The sequence below is a fragment of the Phalacrocorax aristotelis genome, chromosome Z (genome assembly GCF_949628215.1).
Source record: "Phalacrocorax aristotelis chromosome Z, bGulAri2.1, whole genome shotgun sequence".
In the NCBI taxonomy this organism is placed as follows: Eukaryota; Metazoa; Chordata; class Aves; order Suliformes; family Phalacrocoracidae; genus Phalacrocorax; species Phalacrocorax aristotelis.
In genome coordinates, this window is record NC_134311.1 from 22,117,422 (window position 1) to 22,139,227 (window position 21,806).

The window sequence follows — 21,806 nt, forward strand, 5'->3', positions numbered from 1 at the left end:
GGGAGCTAGGGAAGAGGCTGAAAAGCAGTGTCTTTTGGTAAAAGGGTGCTGTCAGCATGATCAATAGCTTTAGTGACAACTCAAACTCCTGTGGACTGTTAGCAACAAACACAAACTTTCTCCATTCAGATAAAGTCCCCTGAGGATAAAGAGTCTGGCTTAAAATATGCTTTCTTCCTATTTCTCTGCACCTGCTGTGTTTAATAGTCAATATCCCTTCTTATTTTGCGGTAGTAAGGCTTTGGGACTAACTGAGCAGAAGACTATACTTCAGGTACAGTATTCTACTGTATTCAGATAAATTGTTTTCCTTGATACCCAGATATATTGTCCTGGGGAAATAGGACTACTTGTAAAACATAAAAATGCAAGCCAAACAATTTCTTCCCCTATTAACTTGTAAGGTGGCTGTCGATCCTCAGGTTTTCTTATTTAATATAATACTGATATATTGCTTTATGAAATGTTTATGTTCTGACAGACCTCCCCTATGGATCTCTTTAATGCATATCACCAAGTCTGCTTGGTTTTTGCACTGTGTTCAGGATTGTCCTTTTATAGGAGAAATAGTGAGCATTATTTGTGCAATGGAGTAGCTCATGCTTTATGATGGTTTAGGGTAATGTGGAGTAAAGGTGGCCCAACTATAAAAACATTCAGTTTATCTGCTACAAGGTAGTCCATCATATGGTATGTTGCATTGTCAGCATATTATTGTTTTATGCACTGAGCTGACTGTGCCTTCCCATTCTAGCAAGATGTTTAAATACCTATACAAAAACTGGTATGTTTTTGTATCTTAACATGTCCTCTACAACTATAAAATCTTAATATTCTTTGCTACATTTTCCCTTAAAATACCTGTGAAATTCTTACTGTATTTTAGAAACATTAGATCAACAACTCAATGACCTATGCTTAACTACTGAACTGAACAGGAACAGCTACTGAACAGATACAGGCACTATGAAATGTTGGATGTGCTCGTAAGAGGTGACCTGGAAAGCCTGTATAATTTTCCAACAGTCTCTAGGCACTTCCTTTTGTCTTGTCTACCTAGAACAAGACCTCTTTGTGTGCTACTGAACAGCTGATGCTGCTGAAGACTTACTTGGATTTGATTTGAGCTGGTGACCATTGCCAGTGAGCATTCACCTTCTCGATTCTAATGCAAGCTACAAGTCAAGACTCACATGGGGTCAGTTTTGAAAAGAAATAACTTACACTTTCCCTGACTTGGATGTTCTTGAGGATTCACAGTACTGCTTTCTTCTTTCTTCCTGACTGAAGGATATCAGAAGTGTGCTGTGGAGGAAATATTTCCTACCTCTGTATTCCTCTGTAGATACAGAAAGGGGTGCCAGCTCTAGCTGCCACCTTCTTTAAGTACAACATCACCAGGAAAGAAAGTATTTGTCTTTTTTTTTTTTTTTTTAACAAAGAAGCAGTCAGCTGATAGCTGATAAACACACAGTGGGCAAGCAGCTGGCTCAGTGTACCAAGGCTCTTGCCACCGTAGTAGCTTAGGTTTAGAATGTGAAAAGATATATTTATTCACTGTGACTAGGAAGAAATTAGTAAAGGTAACAGAGAGACTAATTTTGTGCCTGGTATATTCTTTGTTGCTGTCTATTATTGACTATATCACATTGACTCTGATGCTTCAAACACTAATTCATCAGACAGATGTTGACTAGATACTTGTTCATTGTTTATTTATGAGCAGGGAAAGATTTCCAAAGGTGTTCAGATAATTTAGAACCCAGCAATCAATAGGTATATATTTTTTTAGGTCACAAAATAATAAACTTAAATTAAATTATATTTTGTTGTACAAGAGAGAAAAAAATGAACCCTCAAGGGGCAAACAAATTGTTGTTACTGAAGGAATTGCCCATTCAGGATGGACTCAGCTGCCTAACTCCTCATTAACTATTTATCAGTTTCTTGGAAGGAAAAATCTACTATACAGTGAATTCCCATCAATATTTAATATAGCAGTGCCTGGAGCGCTGGACTGAGTTTCTCACTTGTGCAGACGGCATAAGCAAAGTGTATATTGCTACATCTCTTAATGGGGGAAATCTCAGATAAATCCCAAAGCTTCTTTCGTTATGGTTTACTTTATATACTTAGTATTGTTAATGACCTGTTGCTGAGCATTTCTGCAGGGTTCGTGCCACACTTATGCTTTCCTTTCACACACACTGCAAGTGCACTTATTGATCATCAAGCAGTTTCATCTGAAAGCCAAAAATACACTATATTGACTTAATGCTACCATCTTCTGGTTTGGACAGTATCTTTGCTAGCCTCACTGGTTGTCCATTTAACTTTTTTTGATATGATAAAACTATCCTATCTGAGGTTCTTCTGCCTTGCTGCCCTAGTTTTGGTCCCCAGTATACAAAACACACACTATAAAAATAATTGTGCCACCTTCATTAATATAATCTTCTTTCAGACTCAGAATCATCCATCAAAGTCAGAAAACTTCACCAAAAGCTTGCTAGCTCTTTTGCTATACCATCTGCCCACCTGTCCAGTTCCTAATTATAGATATTCTGCCACCACAGTTAAATTTACAGCTGCCAGATTACAGCTAAATAGGTTTTCATCACACTTTTAGCCAAACCACAGTTCTCAAGCTCTTCCACTTTTCACTGCCCAGGGCCAGTTCCTGACCTAGTGTGACACTGCAGCAGGGACAAAGGAACGTATCAGTGCTTTACTCTGACAGCGTCATATCTGTCTAACGTGTCCTATAACAAAAGTGTAGGAACTTGTTTTGCAGTGCTTTCTGGCATTTGTGAAGTGGGATGCTGCCTACTGAAGAACACTAAATGATCTTGGTCTCAGTACCCACAGCAATCCTCAAGAAAGGTAGTGGGGGACTTTTTAACATCAAGGCAGGAGACACTGCCATGGATCAGCCACAGGTGGAAGAGAAACTATCAAATGTGAAATTTCTAAAAGACTAAAAGATTTACTCAAATTAATACTATTTTAAGGTTACCCAAACTGCCTATTATTTCTTATTTACTCTATCACCCTGTTCACTACAACCTAATGACTCTGCTTTGAACTGTGTGCAAAAATACCCTGCTCTGAGCTGAAGATAACCAAAATATTCTTCCCAACAGACTTGCACACAGTAGCCTATTCATTCCCACTTTGGCATGAAGTAATCTCCATTACCTAGCTGCCACAGGTGGCAATGAGGCAACTGACCCAAAGAAAAAAAAAGTGATTTGCCTGTTCTAAAGCTATCTGTAATACACAATAATCTGCTAAAGCCTTAGCAGTCAGTGGTGATAAATTTGGCCCTTTTGATTTGATTTCTGTTACAGCCTCAAAATATTTTGCCTTTAATTCCTTTTCTCTGCCTGCCCATATTCCTGCATGATGATCATGCATTCTCTCCTTGTTTAATTTTCCAGGCATCTGGGAACACAGTGGCAACATGCCATGAAGATTGGGCTTATTCTACTTCATTCCACTTCCACAACTGTTCCACTTCATTCTTTAGTGTCCTCAAGATTTATTAGAAAGGTTTACCTTACATACTGCCCAGTCCTTCTGCCAGATGTACATGGAAGCTCTTCAAACTCAAAACAATCTGTCTGTCAGAGGAGTTGCTGATGACCTTTTTACAATGTTGTTTACCTGTTAATCTAGAGCTGTCACTCAGAACGCAGAACTCATTTTATTTCTGGTAAGAGATTCCCCAAGAGCATATGGTTTGAAAAAAATGGCTAGAATTAGCAAAACACTTAAACAACTTTTAGGTTACTATTAGAAATAACTGTATCTTATAAAATTTTTACAAATTAGTTATGGTATTTACTAATTGCTGTAAGTTATTTTCAGATAGAATCATAGAATCTTTTAGGTTGGAAAAGTTCATTAAGATCATCAAGTCCAACCATTAACCTAACACCGCCAAGTCCACCACTAAACCATGTCCCTAAGCACCACATCTACATATCTTTTCAACCTCCAGGGATGGTGACCCCACCACCTCTCTGGGCAGTCTGTGCCAGTGCCTGACCACTCTTTCGGTAAAGAAATTTCTCCTAATATCCAATCTAAACCTCCCCTGGTGCAACTTGAGGCCATTTCCTCTTGTCCTATCACTAGTAACTTGGGAGAAGAGACCAACACCCACCTCACTACAACCTCCTTTCAGGTAGTTGTAGAGAGCAAGAAGGTCTCCCCTCAGTCTCCTCTTCTCCAGACTAAACAACCCCAGCTCCCTCAGCTGCTACTCATAAGACCTGTTCTCCAGAACCTTCACCACCTTTGTTGTCCTTCTCTGGACATGCTACAGCACCTCAGTGTCTTTCTTGTCATGAGGGGCCCAAAACTGGACACAGCATTCAAGGTATGGCCTCACCAGTGCCGAGTACAGGGGCATGATCACTTCCCTGCTCCTGCTGGCCACACTATTCCTGATACAAGCCAGGATGCTGTTGGCCTTCTTGGCCACCTGGGCACACTGCTGGCTCATGTTCAGCTGGCTGCCAGCCAGCACCACCAGGCCTTTTGCTGCCGGGCAGTTTTACAGACACTTTTCCCGAAGCCTGGAGCGTTGCATGGGGTTGTTGTGACCCAAGTGCAGGACCCAGCACTTGGCCTTCTTAAACCCCTTAAAATTGTCCTTGGCCCATCGATCCAGCCTGTCTAGATCCCTCTGCAGAGCCTTCCTACCCTCGAGCAGATCAACACTCCCACCCATATTTGGTGTCATCTGCAGACTTACTGAGGGTGCTCTCAATCCCCTCATCCAGATCATTGGTAAAGATATTAAACAAGACTGGCCCCAAAACTGAGCCCTGGAGAACACCTGTTGTGACCGGCCGCCAACTGTATTTAACTCCGTTCACCACAACTCTCTGGGCTCGGCCATCCAGCCAGTTTTTACCCAGCAAAGAGTACACCTGTCTAAGCCATGAGCAGCCAGCTTCTCTAGGAGGATGCTGTGGGAGACAGTGTCAAAGGCTTTGCTAAAGTCCAGGTAACCAGCACCCACAGCCTTTCCCTCATCTACCAGGCGGGTCACCCCATCACAGAAGGAGATCATGTTGGTCAGGCAGGACCTGCCTTTCATGAACCCATGCTGGATGGGCCTGATCCCCTGGCTGTCCTGCAAATGTTTGGTGAGATCACTCAAGATGAACCACTCCATAACCTTCCCCGGTAATGAAGTCAGGCTAACTGGCCTGTTTTTCCCTGGATCCTCCTCCTGCCTATTCTTGTAGATGGGAGTCACAGTGGTAAGTCTCCAGCCATCTGGGACCTCCCCAGTTAACCAGAACTGATGATAAATGTTGGAGAGTGGCTTGGCAAGCTCCTCCACCAGCTCCCTCAGTACTCTCAGGTGTGTCCCATCCAGCCCCATAGCCTTGTGAGTATCCAGGCACTCAGCAGGTCATAAACTGCTTCCTCCTGGATTATGGGAGGTTTATTCTGCTCTCTGTCCCTGCCCTCCAGCTCAGGGGGCTGAATTCCCTGGGCATAACTGGTCTTACTATTGAAGACTGAGGCAAAGGAGGTACCTCATCCCTGTTGCCAATGTTCCCCCCTGCATCCAAGAGAGGATGAAGACAACTACATATAGAATTTATATACCCAATAGACATGACGAGAATAGAGGGGATAACGGACTCAACTCAGAAAGCTAGTAATGCTTACATTGCTTTTCACATAGGTCTATCTTGCGGAGAACACAGTGCATATCCAGCAGATAATTCAAGCCCTCAGATGATCATGCTGTATTTTACAAATTTGAGTTGTTGGCTGGAGAATTCTAGATCCATAAACTTGTGAAAAGACTTACAGTCAACTGTAGACAAAGGGAAATAATTTGAGGGTATTATTACCAATGCCCACTTCTACTGGAAGTCTCCTGTCCACTTGCATCCCTATCTGCTAACTATGGTTTATAAACCAGACCTTACGTTCATATGTATCAGTTTGCCTACTTCACAAGTGCACTTGGGATCAACGAAACATATGTAATTGTATATGAAATGTTAGTTATGCTGCAGATTGAACATTTGCTCATATTCCTATCTTTCCATCAGAGAGTGAATGACAATGTACTGAACTATTAGTTTTCATGCATGGCTCACTAATTTGGAAGAAACTTGAAATTATTGGCATGGCTCTATTATTTCAGTTAAATTATTTTTCACTGGGTTTTGGGCTTGATTAACATCATGACTTTCCAGTATGTACTCTGCCTCTTAAGAAAGTAGTAGGACATTTCAGAATGGAAGTTTTGTCTTGGAATGAATCCTCAGAAGTGGGCAGCCTCTAGGTAGAGGTGTGATAATGAGCAGCAGTGATGGGACACCCTTCTCTGAAACTATACTGCATATCAGGTGTGGGGGAAGAAGGAAAGACCTGTGACATGGTTCAAATCATGAACAATGGCTACACCTTACACCCATCAAATACCACCTGATTCCCATCCCACATCTGGTGTGTACAGCTGGGAACCGGAGAGACCCTACACACTGTGCTACAGGAGGAGCATGGTAAGAAGTAGTGGAAAGGGAGAGTCCTTTTTTATTTTTGAGGATTCTTGCTTTTTCATTTCATCTGTGACTTATTCTGTGTCCAAGAACACAGCTTTTTAGCATATACTTACTAAAATGTAGATACACAAATAACTTTATTGACATGTTCACTTTATAATAACAAGGTTATAAGCTCACTGCAGTAGCAATTGTGTTTGTGTACCACTAATTGACTCAGGTATTACATGTATGTGGTCTGCACAGATCTTCAGGTCAAATGTAGTAACAGTATTATGTTAGAGTTTGGTGGAATAATTCATTTAGCCTATTCATGCATTTGTAAAGCTATTAGAATAATCGAGAGTCAAGCGTACTTCCCAAAGGAATACTGTGGCCTTAGATATGTATTTACTTTGAGATCTTTGTCTGAAAGGAGTTAAACCTTAGCTGGGTTTTAAGCGTATCAGTCTTAGTTTGTTCATCTCTGTTCTTTAAGGTAATTTAAGAAAAAGGGCCATAATCCATTTAAGGAATGTATTCCTTTCAAGAGATTTTTTTCATTAAAACACTTTCAAGTTTGACTGACACTGGTTAGTGGCCCTGGTGATGTTACTACTGCATTAACAACATAAGAACAGCTGCACCAGGTCAGATCAAAGGGTTGTCGTGTCCAGTGTCTTGTCATGACGGTGTCATGAGGGACAACTAGAAAAAAAAGCATCAGGAAAGAACAAACATTAAAAAATCCTGGATGGCAAATGGACTCTGACCTCACTGCTAGAAGTACTTAGTCCAATGTATAGATCGCAACTGTATTTTTATTACGCTATCAGCTTTTTCAGAACAGTATGATATGCCTGTGCCATCCCTGCTCTATTCATTCCTGGTGACCTCACTAGCACATTAGCTAAAGTGCATGTATCTTAACGTAATTGTTTTCCTCTCAGTGGAAATAACTGCAAAATCACTATGGGTCAGGTCATGTCAACTGTAACTGATCAACGAACCCCCACAACAGCAGAAGGCTCAGAAGGAATGGGCAAGACATGCTTATACAGCTCAGGGAAGAATACAAGGAGTGACCACAGCTGTTGTAAAGAAAGCTGAATTTACCCCAGCACAAAGTGGACATAAAACAAAGGGCCTTTAGTTTAGACCAATGGCTCCATTAGTTGAGTGGATGAACTAGTTGTGTGAATGGCCTTCCCTGAGTTAATCAAAAGGTGTGAATGTCTTCCTAAGCCAGCCAGATCAGCACAGGAGAAGTGTACAAGTGGCTCAGCCCAACATATAGCATAAAAGCTGAGCAACCAGTAAAATGAACTCTGAAGTCAACAGCAGGCTTGGCCTGGCTTCAACCCATGTATTGCTTCCCAGTGACTGGGCGTGCCCAGCACCATGATCGTAAGCATATAGAGACTGGTAACAGGAATCACACTTTTATCATTGTTTGCCTATTGCAATTGCTTGATTATCCTTATGTTGTTATTTCAGTATATTGCTGAATCACCCCACTGAATCAAAATCCCGTGTAACATCAAATATCTTAAAACAACTAAATTTCTTATTAAAACATGAAAACTCATTGTGTGGAATATCTAAAAGAACCTGGTAAAAGACTATTAGACTCTAACATCAACCTAGTCCAGTAAGACAGAGGCAAAATTAATTTTCATCATTTTGATTTGAACCATCTTCTAATTAAATTGAAACACATGCATTGCAAGATTGTAAATCTCAAAAGGAAGAACAATTCTTTATGAATACAGCTAGGAAGAATGGCATAAGATTAACGTATGAGGAAATGTAGTTTGAATGTCAGAATAAAAATCTTCATCGTCTACAACATTGCGGAATAGCTTCTGAAAAGAGGGTGAAGATTTAACACTTGGCATTTGAAACTCCACTGGCAAAGTCATTGGATACTATGCCAGGGGAAGTTTGTCCATGTCTGTTTTCTATAGCATGTAATATATTTCAAACGTACTGTATATGCTTAGATTATGCCTTCTTTCTAACTCTAATAAAAGTCTTTGGTTTTCTTGTCACTGGTGTCTTTACCATTACCTTAAAATAGGACAAAGAAAGTAAAGAATATAATTTATGTTATTAAATGGGAAATATGTATGTTTTCAGGAGGAAAAATCAGGCTACAGTGATCTAACAAATGCAGAATAGAAAGAACTTAATAAAATGCAGTTTACTTATTGTTCAGATGAGTATAAAGATGGAGATCCCAGTGGAACAAAGCAAGGAAACAGTGTTCTAAGGATTCACAGGGCCTTGCTGTGCACTGGTCAGTCGGTGGTGAGCAATTGTTTTCATTTGTGTTACTTGTCTTTCCTGGGTTTTATTTTCCTCTCTCTTTCTTATTTTCCTTCTTGTTACAATTTTTTAAAAAATTTAATTCTATTTAATTTCAATTACTAAACTGTTCTTATCTCAGCCCATGAGTTTTTTCACTTTTACCTTTCCAATTCTCTTCCCCCTCAGTCCTGGTGTGGAAGGGAGTGAACGAGTGGCTGTGTGGTGCTTAGTCGCCAGCTGGGGTTAAACCATGACAGGAGCAGTGGGGAAGCAAAAAAAGGTTCTGTGAAAGAAATTCTTACAAGATCCAGTTATTGCCTGGGGATCACAGAAGTGCTAAAGCATGTAAAACTACAAAAATATGGTGCATAGAAAGGCTACTGACTCATACCTCTAGCCTCCCCAAAATTTAAAATGTATCCCTGTGATAGGACACACAGATTTTTACGTGTTACTGCTGTGAATGAAGAGTCCGATATTTCTATAGACGATGCTTGACTGGACTAAAATGTAGCAAAGCATTCATTTATGCTACTCTAATGTATAAGCAATGGAATAGAGAAAAGATAACGGTCATTTTGGCAGACCAATAAGCTAAAAGACTTATTTAAAAGCCACTTATTTTCTCTTTAAGGTGAATAATTAAGTGCTTACAGGCCTCTTTATTTATTTGATTCAACTTTACTCATAGAGATAATGCAATAGTCAGTGGTGTAGGTACAGGAATATTTATCTGTGAGAAGTGAGAGGATCTGTTACCTTCATGTGGCTTGCTGAGTCCATTTGCATCCAATTCTAGTATCCATGCCAAAAAAATGCTGAAAAATATGAAACTGTTCTGTGAAGTACTACAGAAATGTATTGAAAACTGAAAAGCAGGTTGTTATTGAGCTCCTACAGTCACTCAGTTGGTCTAGTTTACCAAAGAGATGTTTCAGTCAGAGGGAAACGTAAGCATCAACTAGAAGAGAAGATTCAGGATGATAACAGAGTGCTTTTACATAGGAGACAAGGGCTAGATGAAATCAAAAGAGATAAAGCTGTAGCTCAGCAAATTTGATCCAGTTGCATAATAACTAGTTTTATACTATCACCAGGTTTCAGCTGTCCAAGGATATCAGATTGTCCAGCTCACAAACTTTTTAAATACAAGACTAGACATGATTTGAGGAGAGAGACTCTTCAGCAATCACATAGGCCAAATGCATTGAATTTATAGGTACTCAAATATTTAAGATCAGATGAATTATTACAATAGTTCTTTCTGGCATTTAAAATTCCGAGCCTAAAAGTAGGTTGGTTGTTTTTTGGTTTCGGGTTTTTTTTTTTTTTTTTTTTAATTTAGTGCCTTTCATCCAAGGGATTTTAAGTGCTTAACAAACACTAATTAATTAATCTGCTCAACACTTGTGAAAAGTAGGTAATTATTACTAAATCTGCTTTGCAGATATATAAGCTGTGGATCAGAGAGGTTAAATGATTTGTCAGAGGTTGTGCAACAAGCAAATATCAGATCTGGACTGCTGGAAAATCTAGGTGGTGAGTACTCTTAACTAGGATAACTATCTTATATTATAGATGGAACAATGTCAGTCTTCTAATTTCTTAGCAGTCAGGTGGCATTAATTAAGTATTTGTAATGGTAAAGAAACAGATCTGCACACAGGAGGTGAGGGACTGGAGTGCTGGTCTGTGATGCTGAGAGGTTAGTGAAAAGATACCAATACAAAGAGAGAATACAGTTTATTTAGCAAAACCCAAAACAGCTGATGATATTACTAAAGTCTGGGGTGCAGTGCTTTTTCTTTGTCTAAAAAAGATGGTGGAACACGTTTGTAAAGATTTTAAAGGCACTATTTATTGAAGCTACTCACCACAGACAGCATGCTCTGACTTTCCAGTGCCTATCTGATTAAATACAGCTTGGTGCTGCCTGGTACCAGCGTTCAGGGTGTTCATAAACCCTGGCCTGGATTATGCTACATTAAACTAGCAAATTTCTGATTTCACTGAAGGCAGTGGTAAAACTCTCCCAGACTTAAGTCTTTTAATTTGTGTTGCTCCAAACTCTTAGTCTAAATTAAGAGTTTTCACTGCTATTACATTTTATTTCTCCCTTTATGCTTGCCTGTGGAGTAATGTTTGCAGCATCCTATTAAACTGACCCATGGAGAAGCTGTGAAAATGGAATGAAAGCTCTAAGGCATGCCTTTCACAGTATTTTCTCTGCAGCATACTTCCTGAGTTGAGGAGCTTGGTCCTAGTGCAGTTCCTAATAGAAGAGTATTTTGGGTACCACTGGAGAATTAAGCCAGTACAGCAGTATTCCACAGTTCTGGTTTCTTAATTGGGTGGCTCCTACAGAAACCCTGATACCATTAGGCAAATCTTCCTGATGATTATTCGAGAACACCTTAGGAAAGCACACAAAAAGTAACTGTAGGTTTCAGAACTACAATATCATAATGTTGTATTTGTGTGGGTAACAACCTGTTGAGCTAGCAGTGATCTGTAATCCACAGACATCCCCAAATATCAGAGCTACCGACTTGAAGCAGATGCTCCTAAAAAGTACCGAAACTCAAATGCCTTGACCTCCCAGCAAAAAAAGAAGACAAAATTCTTTTCTACCTTTCTTTTTAAAATATATTTAAATTGCCGAGTAGCTAAACACGGCATTTTATAATTTTTGTTCCTGTGGGACCACTCATGCTTCAGGGTGGATTGTCATTGTCTAGTGATGATTCTTAGAAACACAAGAATAAAACAGAGGAAAGGATCTCCTAGGAGTGACACCATGAATTCAGTGCCTTGCTACTGTAGGCAACCTTGCTTCACATTACTGCTTGAATAACCATGGGCTAGTTCATCACTGCTAGATTGTTATGACTTCCGTGCCTGCTTGAATCATCTCCTGTTTGTATATAATGTCAAGTAAAAATGCTAATAGAAGACTGGATGTAATGCATTATTTCATTTGAACTCACGTTCAGCCTCATATATTTTCTCTTGTTTACAACCAACTATATTTTCCATATATTCTGCTGCATGCTCCTTGACTAAGCAAGATGTATCTTCACACCTGCAGAATGCAACAAATCAGAGAATTTTCTTTTATAGTTTGGAGTGAAATTTACAAGCTACTGAAATACATTAAAATATAATTTTTTTCCTATTAGCTGCAAAAAAACCTCAATTATGTTAGGAGATCTGGCACAGTATTCTGAGATTTAACACCATTTAGTGCATATTGCAGAAATTCTGTTTAGTGTTGTTAGGTTACTTATTCACTGTGAGTGAAATCCAGATCTCACTGAAGTCCAGGAGGAATTTTGCCTTTGCCTTTCTAAGCAGACCAAATAAAAAAACTCCAACTGTAAAAGGTCTAAGCCCATACACATGACTGAGAAGTTATTGGCAAGCAAGGCTGAATACTTTCAAACAATTGTTATGCATATGCAGTACAAACAATAGTATATTGTGTATGTGGAAACTTTGTGCACGTCTGAGACCTTCACTGCATCTGTATATTTTGATGTTAAACTGCCCCCTCTTTTAAAATGCATGCTACCAAATTACAGACAGCTCTTATAAGTAAGTAACAAAAGCAAAGAGAAGCTAGAGAATATCAGGATAACACAAGTGCAACTATAGCTGTCAAATGTAACCTGACTTGCTTTTTAAGTTCAGAAGCCTAAATGGGTATAAGAAAAACAGATATATAGAGTAGATGAGGAAAAGGGGAAAGGACAGTAGAAGTATCTTGGGAAAACAATACAACACAGCATCTGTTTTTTTTCAGTTCTTAAAGGGCTGACAGGCAGGGTACTGTTCTTTTCCAACCTTTTTTCTTTTAAAATGCTTCCAAATAGTTTTAATATATTCCGTCTATGCTTACAGAAAATAATGAACTGACTAGTAGATGATACTTTGAAGGGATTAACTGACTGCTGTGGAACAAAATAGATCAACTCAAACTAACCCAAAAACTTTGTGAACTTATTTATAGGTCCTTTCCAACAGAAAAGCAATATAGTCAAAATGAAGTAGTCTTTCTTTGAAAATTGTAGTTATTTTGATAAACAGTGCTGTCAAAGCAACAAACGTGAACGCCACGAACTCTAGATCACTCACTTTCATGTAAGGTTTACAAGGTTTCTTGTGAGAATACTTCATAGTTAAAGTATGTCTTCCCTTGGGGATCACACAAGCATTTAATTTTTGTTTTGGCATTGGGCCCATTGTGTTTATGAGGTTCTTTGGAGAAGTGGAATTGATGACCGCAAAGGAAAAATTGAGAGTTACTTATTTTAAACCATGATTATAACCTTTCAAGATTTTCAGAAAAAATATGCTTTCTGCCAGATATATATGTATAAAAAGGGACTTTGTTGCAAAAAAGCTTTAGAGTTCCATATTTAGCCTACCAATATAAACAGCCATATCAGGCTTTATGCTGTAGGGTTATTTATCATGCTATAATGATATCCTTTGCTGTTTTGCCCAGTTACACTAAATACCATGTACTACACTTTCTTGATCTAAAATGCACAGTGTTTTTGTTGGCAAGCGTAAGTTTGCAGGTAAAACTTCAACTCAGTTGAATGTTTGATTTTTCACATAAGCTTTTCAGTTATTAATGAAGATTTAACATACATTTTATTCATGTTGATTTCTCATCTATCACATATTTAAATTTACACTACAGATACAAGAATCCCTTAAGTCCTAAAGCCTATGCTGTGGAGCATGATCTTACAGGTACAAGCCATGCAAGAGAAACCCGGCTGTGGCAGGCCTGCATGATATTGGCAGGACTGTGTTAAGTATGTTACTATAGCTTTTCTCATAAGTGACTTGCAAGCCACTCTTTCTGACAATTTGCATGGATTCTGGGCACAATCAGTTATGTTCTATAATGATACACTACTTTTCTTTTACAGTAACTTGTGGAAGATTAGGTGCCGTAGGTCTAATCCCATTGAATTCAGTCCTGTCAAACTCTAGGCATCATTTACTGTACCAAAGATAATGAAAGATGCATATGCTCAGTGTGGGACAGTCTCACTCCATGCCTCCTAGGAGCGGGAAGTTTAACCGAGCACTACTATATGGTAGTTGCAACAGTAGTAGTCCACTGTGTTTGAATAAACAACAATCTGCTGCTTATTAGGTTATATAGACAAATGTGGAATTTAACCTCAGGTATCTGTTAAATGGGAATATGTGGCAATAAATTATGTTGCAAATTCTTTCTGATAAAGTTCTGATATTCTAATACATGTTAAAGGAATGTCAAATCCTAGGTAATTTAGTAATAAAAAACCCCACTGAGATTGTTAACCTCAGGTGTTGAGTGTCACATTTTGGTTTCATTTGTCCATTATTTTTTTCCTTTTCCCTTTTTTATTTTTCCCCACCTCTTAAGAAAGGTTTAATAGTTACAAAATAATAATTGTTACTTCTGTTTCTTTGCTCAGAGAAGATACAGTAACATTTGCACAGCAGAAAACATCAATTGTCACTCAACATGAAAACCTTTTTACTGTCATAAGTGATAGCAGATCTGTTGATTTCATCAGCAGCCTTTAGAGTAACAGGATTTTCCACTCTGTTTCTGCCATATGCCTGCTGACAAAGGATTTCAGAAGTATAAAACAATTACCGTTTGTTTTCTTTTGTTTATGCAGAAATGCTAAATGCTCTAATGCAAAGAATACACAGTGGATTTACAAGATATTAATAATCCCATCTAATTAAGAAATCTGCTTATGAATTCTTTTCATGATCATATTTCTATCCTTTTATGATTTATCAGTAACTGCCTCTGGCATTTCGCCTCCAAAATTGTAAGATAGCCTTGCATTTCAGAACTGTTCTTTAGTCATCTGTTAGCTAGATTCCACTATTTCCTCTGGTTTCTTCACTTTGAAATGGAAGTTTGATATAATTAGTTCTGAGAACACCTTTCCAGTGTTAAATATAAGATGCATGTCTTTGGAGTGCATATGGGAAAGGTCCAAAATGAACGACAGTAAAAGAAAATGATTGCCAAAAAGACGTGAAATTAATTTCCTAACTGTATAGGTCTTCTGTAACTTCAATTTCAAAAATTAATATTTTCATGAACATAATATTCATGAACAATTTTCATTAAGCAGTGCAAAGTCTGTAAAAAAGCTAAGCTGAGACGGAACATGTAAAAAAAACCATAATGAAACAAGAGGGATCATCAGTGCCAAAAGAGTACTTTCTCTCATCTAAGTTTTTGACAGTATGGTCTAGGAAAACAAAAGTTTATATTTTCATCTTTAACGGTAACAATGCTTTGCAAGGCTATGGCACTGCTGATGATAAGAAGAATAATATTCACTTAGAACTGCCACAAAGCAGATGTTGTCATTCAAACTTTTGCAATGTTTTCATAAATGCATTCTCCACTACATCCACAGCAGTGTCACTGACAGTAAGACTATGTAGTAATCAAAGTCTTGCTAAGCAGGCTTAAAAAAATTTAACCTGATTCCATTTCTGCTTCTGGCTTTCCATGGCGCTTATCAGACTGGCATTTGTCAAGCTGACATCTGTTTTGTTGGCATAGATCACAGGCAGCAGCTAATTCTGCTGTGTTCTTGTTTGGCTGAGTCTAATCTATTGGAATTCAAGAGTCAGCCAAAGTCGGTATACTGTATGCAATGGAAAAGGCGGCATCTGAAATCTACAACAGAGATGCTCTATTAGTGGACCTTTCTGACTTAGGAATAAAGAGGGTTAAGAAAATGTTCTTCTACCCCTTCCCTCATGCCCCTGTCTGGAAAGTTGTGGTTTAGCTGCTTTCCAAAATGTCTTTGACAACTCTCCTCTTTCTGCTGTGTATTGCATTTGACACAAACACAGGACTGCAAATGCCAGGCACCTAGTCATGAATGAGATCTGCTATTTAAAAAACACTTGGGGTTCACTCTTCAAATTCTACTCTGCAAACTGTGCAGAAATGTATTTTTTAAATTAAAGGATGGATTTTCTCTTAGTCATATGATTCTAAGAACTGGCTTTTTCATGAAAAACACTGTTGTAGTACAAACAGTACAGCTAAAGGCACTGCAAGTATCTTCCACATTGCCTAAAATAAATGTCTTCAACATTTCATCACTGAAACCTGTGTAATTTCTTTCATCCAACTTTCCCAGGTGTATAGCTGCACACAAACTTCTCCAGAATTTGCTTGCTAACTAATTGTAATAATATATATCAGTCTCGTTTCTGTTTATTCTTTTAACCAGATAAGATTTTTCTCCACAACACAAAGGACCTTGTTCCATTGCTGTGCTACCGGTGGAACTGTTGTTCTACAAAGTAAACAGCACTGGTGAGAAGCTACACCCAGTATCCACTGAGGTAACCTTTATGCCATGACAACAGCCGTCTTGCAGACCACCTTCTGGATAGACCATGTGCCACCCATGGCACGTAACAACTCACTGTCAGGTCTGTTGTTTCTATTAAGAAAGCAGCTCCTCTGCAAAACAGCTTACCAGCATGTAACGCACACAAAGCTCGCATTAGCAAAGGACCTCTGAAGTTTCCTAAGTGGAAGGACTATCTTGTGCCATTTAGCTAGCTTTGCATACAAACTTCTTCGAGCCGTCTTTAGACGATAAAACTCTACCTATTACTTGTGCTGCGTATCAGGGCAAGTGCCGCCAGTGCTACAGAGCAGAGTTGTAGCATGATCTGTAATAACCTATTTTGCAGTTCTCTCTTTTTTTTTTCTTCCCTGTTGATTCATTTCACGAATGTGAGTAATGTTAGTTGATGGGTGTTGCTGTGTGAGGAGGGAACAGTGTCAAAGTCTAAGACTTTGCTATGCACTGGAAGATATGCACAAGCAAGCACAGGGTTTTGCAACAGATAGGAACTGTTTATGATCTTACAGCTTATGATTCATACGTGAAATGGGTGGCAAGAATGATGGTTGTAGTTTTGCAAACTTAAATCGAAAATAATCCTGAATGCTGATTAAATTCTGGAAAGCATTAAAGAGTATATTGGGAATTTTTTTACCTTTGTAAAGTGTGTTACTACTAATAAAAATTAATAATCATGTTTACTACATAGGGCTTGAAGGCAATCAAGTACAGGATTTCCATCACGTTTCCAGATGATAACAGTAGTCCAACCCTGCCTTGATCTTCTAGCTTGTTTTTCTTCACTTATCTGGACATAGACAAAAAAAAAATCCTGCTAGCTGTCCATCCCATGCAACAAGACTGAAACAAGGAACAAACAAAAGCCAGTGTGCACATAAACAAGGTCAATGATTTGTCCACCAATCACTGTATTGCTGCAAAAATGAGAACCACATACACAGCAAACACCTACTCCTCGTCATATATTATTTTGAATTCAGTATTCAGTTTTACCTGCAGGGGTACCTCTTTTGGCTTCCTGCTTTTTGTTTGTCTGTTGTTTTTTCAAATTCCTTCTGCCTGTTTTGAAACGACTGCTTAAAAACAGGGTTTCTAAGCAAACACTGATGTTCTAGACTACCAGTTGCAGTTTCTCGGTGCAAAGAAAGCATTGTGAAAAGGTAACTTTCATCAAGAGGACTCTGGAAAAATGCAGTCTCAGCATGGGCATTTGAACAGCAAGCAACGTAAAATATAACTTTAAAATATCACAAGGTTAAACAGGATTTTTATTTACCTTAACTGGCTTCAATCCTGCCACATCATCATAGGAGATGCACAAATGCTGAAATGAGAGCCTGCACACGTAACGTAATCTGTATTAGTGTGTATAGTGTATCTGCTCAATGCAGAGCTTTTTGCAGAAGTGAACAGGAATCTCCAGGATAGCTACATTTATCCTGTCCACTGTATCTGGTTGCTTTATTTGGTCTTATACTTTAGTTTTATAGTGTAGTACTTAATTTTTCTTGCACCTACAGCTTTAAGTACTTGTCTCTACAGTGATAATACCAAAACTGGAGGGTTTGTAAGATACTGGCTCTGTAATAAATTAAGATTGAGCAATAGCTTTCAAAAGCCTTTGTAAAAGATCTTTAAATTAATGTATTTAATTTGCAGAGTGTGGAAGAACTGAAGTCGATGGCAAAAAGGGAAGCTATACATTTATCATAGGGCCACGGATTCTCTTGCTTTGGCTTTGTCCCTGGGCTATCTCGGTTATTCTTATTGACTCAATATTAATGATGAATCAGTCCAATGGGTTTTTCTTTTTGTAAAGCCAGAAACTGTACATAGGGTCTTGACTGGGCAGAAGCAAATGCTTTTATTCGGCCTTTCAAAATGACAGTATTAAAAATATTTTAACTTCATACAGACATAAATTTAGAGCTCTTTAAAGTGTGTCAACAAATTCCTCATAATTAGACATCTACCAAACATGAACAAAAGTATTTGTAAAGACAAACAAACACAACTTGAATGGCAACACACTATATATAAGTTATTACCTATAGGTATGGAGGGACCATTACACTGAACTTCAAAGTGGATTTTTCTATTTTCTCAAGTGTAGATAAGTACCCTGCTTCCATGTGTGTTTTTGAAAATCTCCTACCTTGAAACTATTTTTATCACTAACTTTGAAAAAAAAAATCAGTATGAAGCCAGGAGATCTTTTGTTTTCTTCTCAAAGCTTTCCTCAGTGTATTAAACTTCTGAAGTTTCCAGACTAACATCCAAACAGTTATGTGCTGAAGAGGTCTTCCTAATCCATGAGCTGAAGCTCTTTTGGCTGCTCAGCCAGACATGCAGATTTTGAACTGACAAATTGAAATGGAAGCAAAGCTGATAACTGTGGATTATTTTCATTAAAAACAATAGCAAATTCTTAAGAACTGTGTGCAGAAAGAAATATGTATGATTTCTGGACACAATAACAAGCCTGAAAACGTCTCTGGCCAATATCCCCCCCCCCCCCCCCGCAAAAGTTGCCTAGAATTCATTACTGTATTTTGTGTTATGGTATTTTCTTTTTTTTTATACAAGGATCTCAAAGTTATGCCTTTGAACATCTCAAAACATGAAGTTATTGAGCCTCAGTACATCACAGTAAAGTGAGCATATATGTTATCTCTGCTTGGTAGAGTGGAAAACGAGGGTTAGAGAAGTGAGGGAGTTGCCAGACAGTTTAATAAAAAGAGTATCAGGAATCTTCACTTAATTCCTCTGTTTTAGCCAGCCAAAAATACTCTTACATGCAAGTACATACTGGGTCAGGTTTGTCTGCAGCCATTTCATTCTGGTCTCTTCTGTAATATTATTTCTTCTTTCTGGGGGGGGGAAAAACCAAAAAGGGGGGCGGAAGTGGGGGAAATCCTTGTATGTGTTATGCACACACAGTCTCTCACAGGTAAATGTATCTGAGAGGGGAAAAATATCTTTAAGTTAGAGAAATCACCCAGAAAGAAAGCTCTTATCTTACCTGAGAATATTTGCAATCAAACAATGAATACACTTCTTTAAAGAATTCAACGCTTCTCTCTAACAGTGTTATTTATGCCTTTGGTACCTACTCCTCTCATATGGAAATTAGTCTAAGATCTTGTTTTGTATTACTCTTTGACAGCTTACAGTATCAGGGATTACAGTAAAAGATGAGAGAATTTGTAATGATTAACCATTCTGTTCAGTTAGTAATTTGCAAAACTTGAAGCTGAGATTGCTTCTAAGTCATTTTTCAGCAACATATTTATGGGATAAGAGAGTGATTAAAAATATAAGGAAGCACGATGCTTTCACATCCTGAAAAACATGTTTCTAGGGATATTACTGATAAATAAAAAAATCTGTATTTTTGTACAGTCCTTTCAACACAGCATCAAAGATAATTTAAAACAGAGGACCAACCAAAGGATTATATGTTTTTCTTCCCAGCTACCTTTAATCAAATTCTACTGAAATGTTAACACATTATTTCAAAACACACATTTTCACAAAATTTAGACAAAAAGGTTTTGAAATACAGCTATATTATTCACTGATTTGCAGTACTCATCCATTTTTCTAGAAGGGTCTTTCCTTAATTCTGTGGGTCTTAGCAAAAGGAAAAAAAGCCATTGGATTTTCTTGTTTAACTCACTTAAAGTCTCTGGAATTAAGATCAGAAAAAGCTGGATTGGGCCCTGCTAGTTAGTTTTACTTCTGAAGCACTACTCAAATTCATAAAAGATAAAAATCATACACACAAGCTACAGGAAAAATATAGCGATATCTTGTTATTTTCAAGAGGTGCTGAAGTCCCTTTGAAAGGCAAAGCACACTACTTCGATGATTTTAACAATACTACCTACATTGTAACACCAGAAGCCATTTGTACCTGTTTAAGATACTAAGTATTGCTGAACAGTGATAGAAATACTATGAGTGTTTTTAAGGGGAATCAGCAAAGAAAGCAAATCTACAGATTTATCACTTTTTCCTGAGCAAAGTCTTAAGCTGTGCTTAGTTTAATTCTTTTGAGGTATGTGATCAATTAGCACAGCAACAGCAGCACGGTATATCAAAGACACTGAAATCCTGTGCAACTACCAAGAAAGTAGTGTGCTGTTCAGCCTGTGTTAAAGACTCGTTTCTGCTGCGAGGCTGGAGATCCAGGCGCAGTTACAGAGGCTTGTCAGAGGCAGTTTCAGACACTTGCTGTGCATACATACTATTTTTTCCAAACACTGTATCCAAAATAGTTTAACTGATGTTGAATCATTTGTTAACTGCCTTTACCTTTCTGCCAAACGAAGGCTAATGCCAGAGGCCATTAGTACACAGATGCAGTTTACAACTATGATATCAATAATTGTTTAATCGTGTAATCACAAAAATGGAGAGTTGGACTAGATGTTGGCATGCTTCGCGGTATTGGGTGTTTGATGGGTTCATATGAATTGGTTATGATGTAACCAAAAGCTCACATTCTGTTCATTAAGGAATTATTTATTTACTTGCAGAATTAGTTTACTTCTTACTGTATGTCCAAATGATTTATATGTCTTTGTATTTCTTATAAACTAATAAGACACAGCCACCTACAGCCTGCTTACTAAGTAAAGCGGGGGAAAAAAAATCTTCCTGCTAGTTAGCCTTTTTTGCATTGTTTTTCCCCAGTTATTAATAGTTTGTCTCTTTTGCACAGCTTTGTGTGTGTTAAAGAAAAGCCCAAGTACTGTAGTCCTGCAAGGATATTACACATACTAGATTAAGCTCCAGTTCTGCTATTAAAAGGTGTTTTTAAGTTGCACAAAGTGACCCCTTGTTCTTTTACTGTGATGCTTCTCGCAAGGCATGAACCAAGAGAAAACAAAAAATTATTAAGCTTTTCTTACAATCGTGGCCGAGGAGTTTCTTTGGAATAAAGTGTTATTTACTCTGCTTCCTGTAATGGCCGTGATTTCCACACGTCTGGCCACGATGGATTAAAAAGACTAAGGGAACACTGGATGCGCCCATTCCTACTCGAAGAACTCTGTTCAAAGATAGCGAAAAATTGGGAATGATGGGATTTTCAAACGAATGAAAAAGTTTGTGTTTTATGGTGCCCATTACACCTGGGGTATTTGGCTGATGTACTTCGTATCCCACTAAGTCTAATGGACAGGCGTCAATATAATAAAAACAAGGCTGAAAGAGAGCACAGGGAAACAAAATTTAGACAAGTTTTTAGGCCTTCAGTAATAAACACCTGAAAATGTTGCAAACCGTTTGTTTTAAAAAAAAATAAAATAAAGGGATTGGAGTGTTTAGCCTCAGCCTGCGCTCCCCCGCCCCATTCACTTCCGAGGGGAGGGCAAAGAGCCGAAATCCGGGGGGAGGCCGCGCCGCTTAGCCGGTGCGCCGGTGCGGGTTAACCTGGAAGATCTTTCCGCGCTGAGCAAAACCGTACCAAAAGAACCGCGGGGGTGGGGAGAAAAAGGAAATAAAAGAGAAGCCGAGACACCCCGGCCCCCGCAGGCAC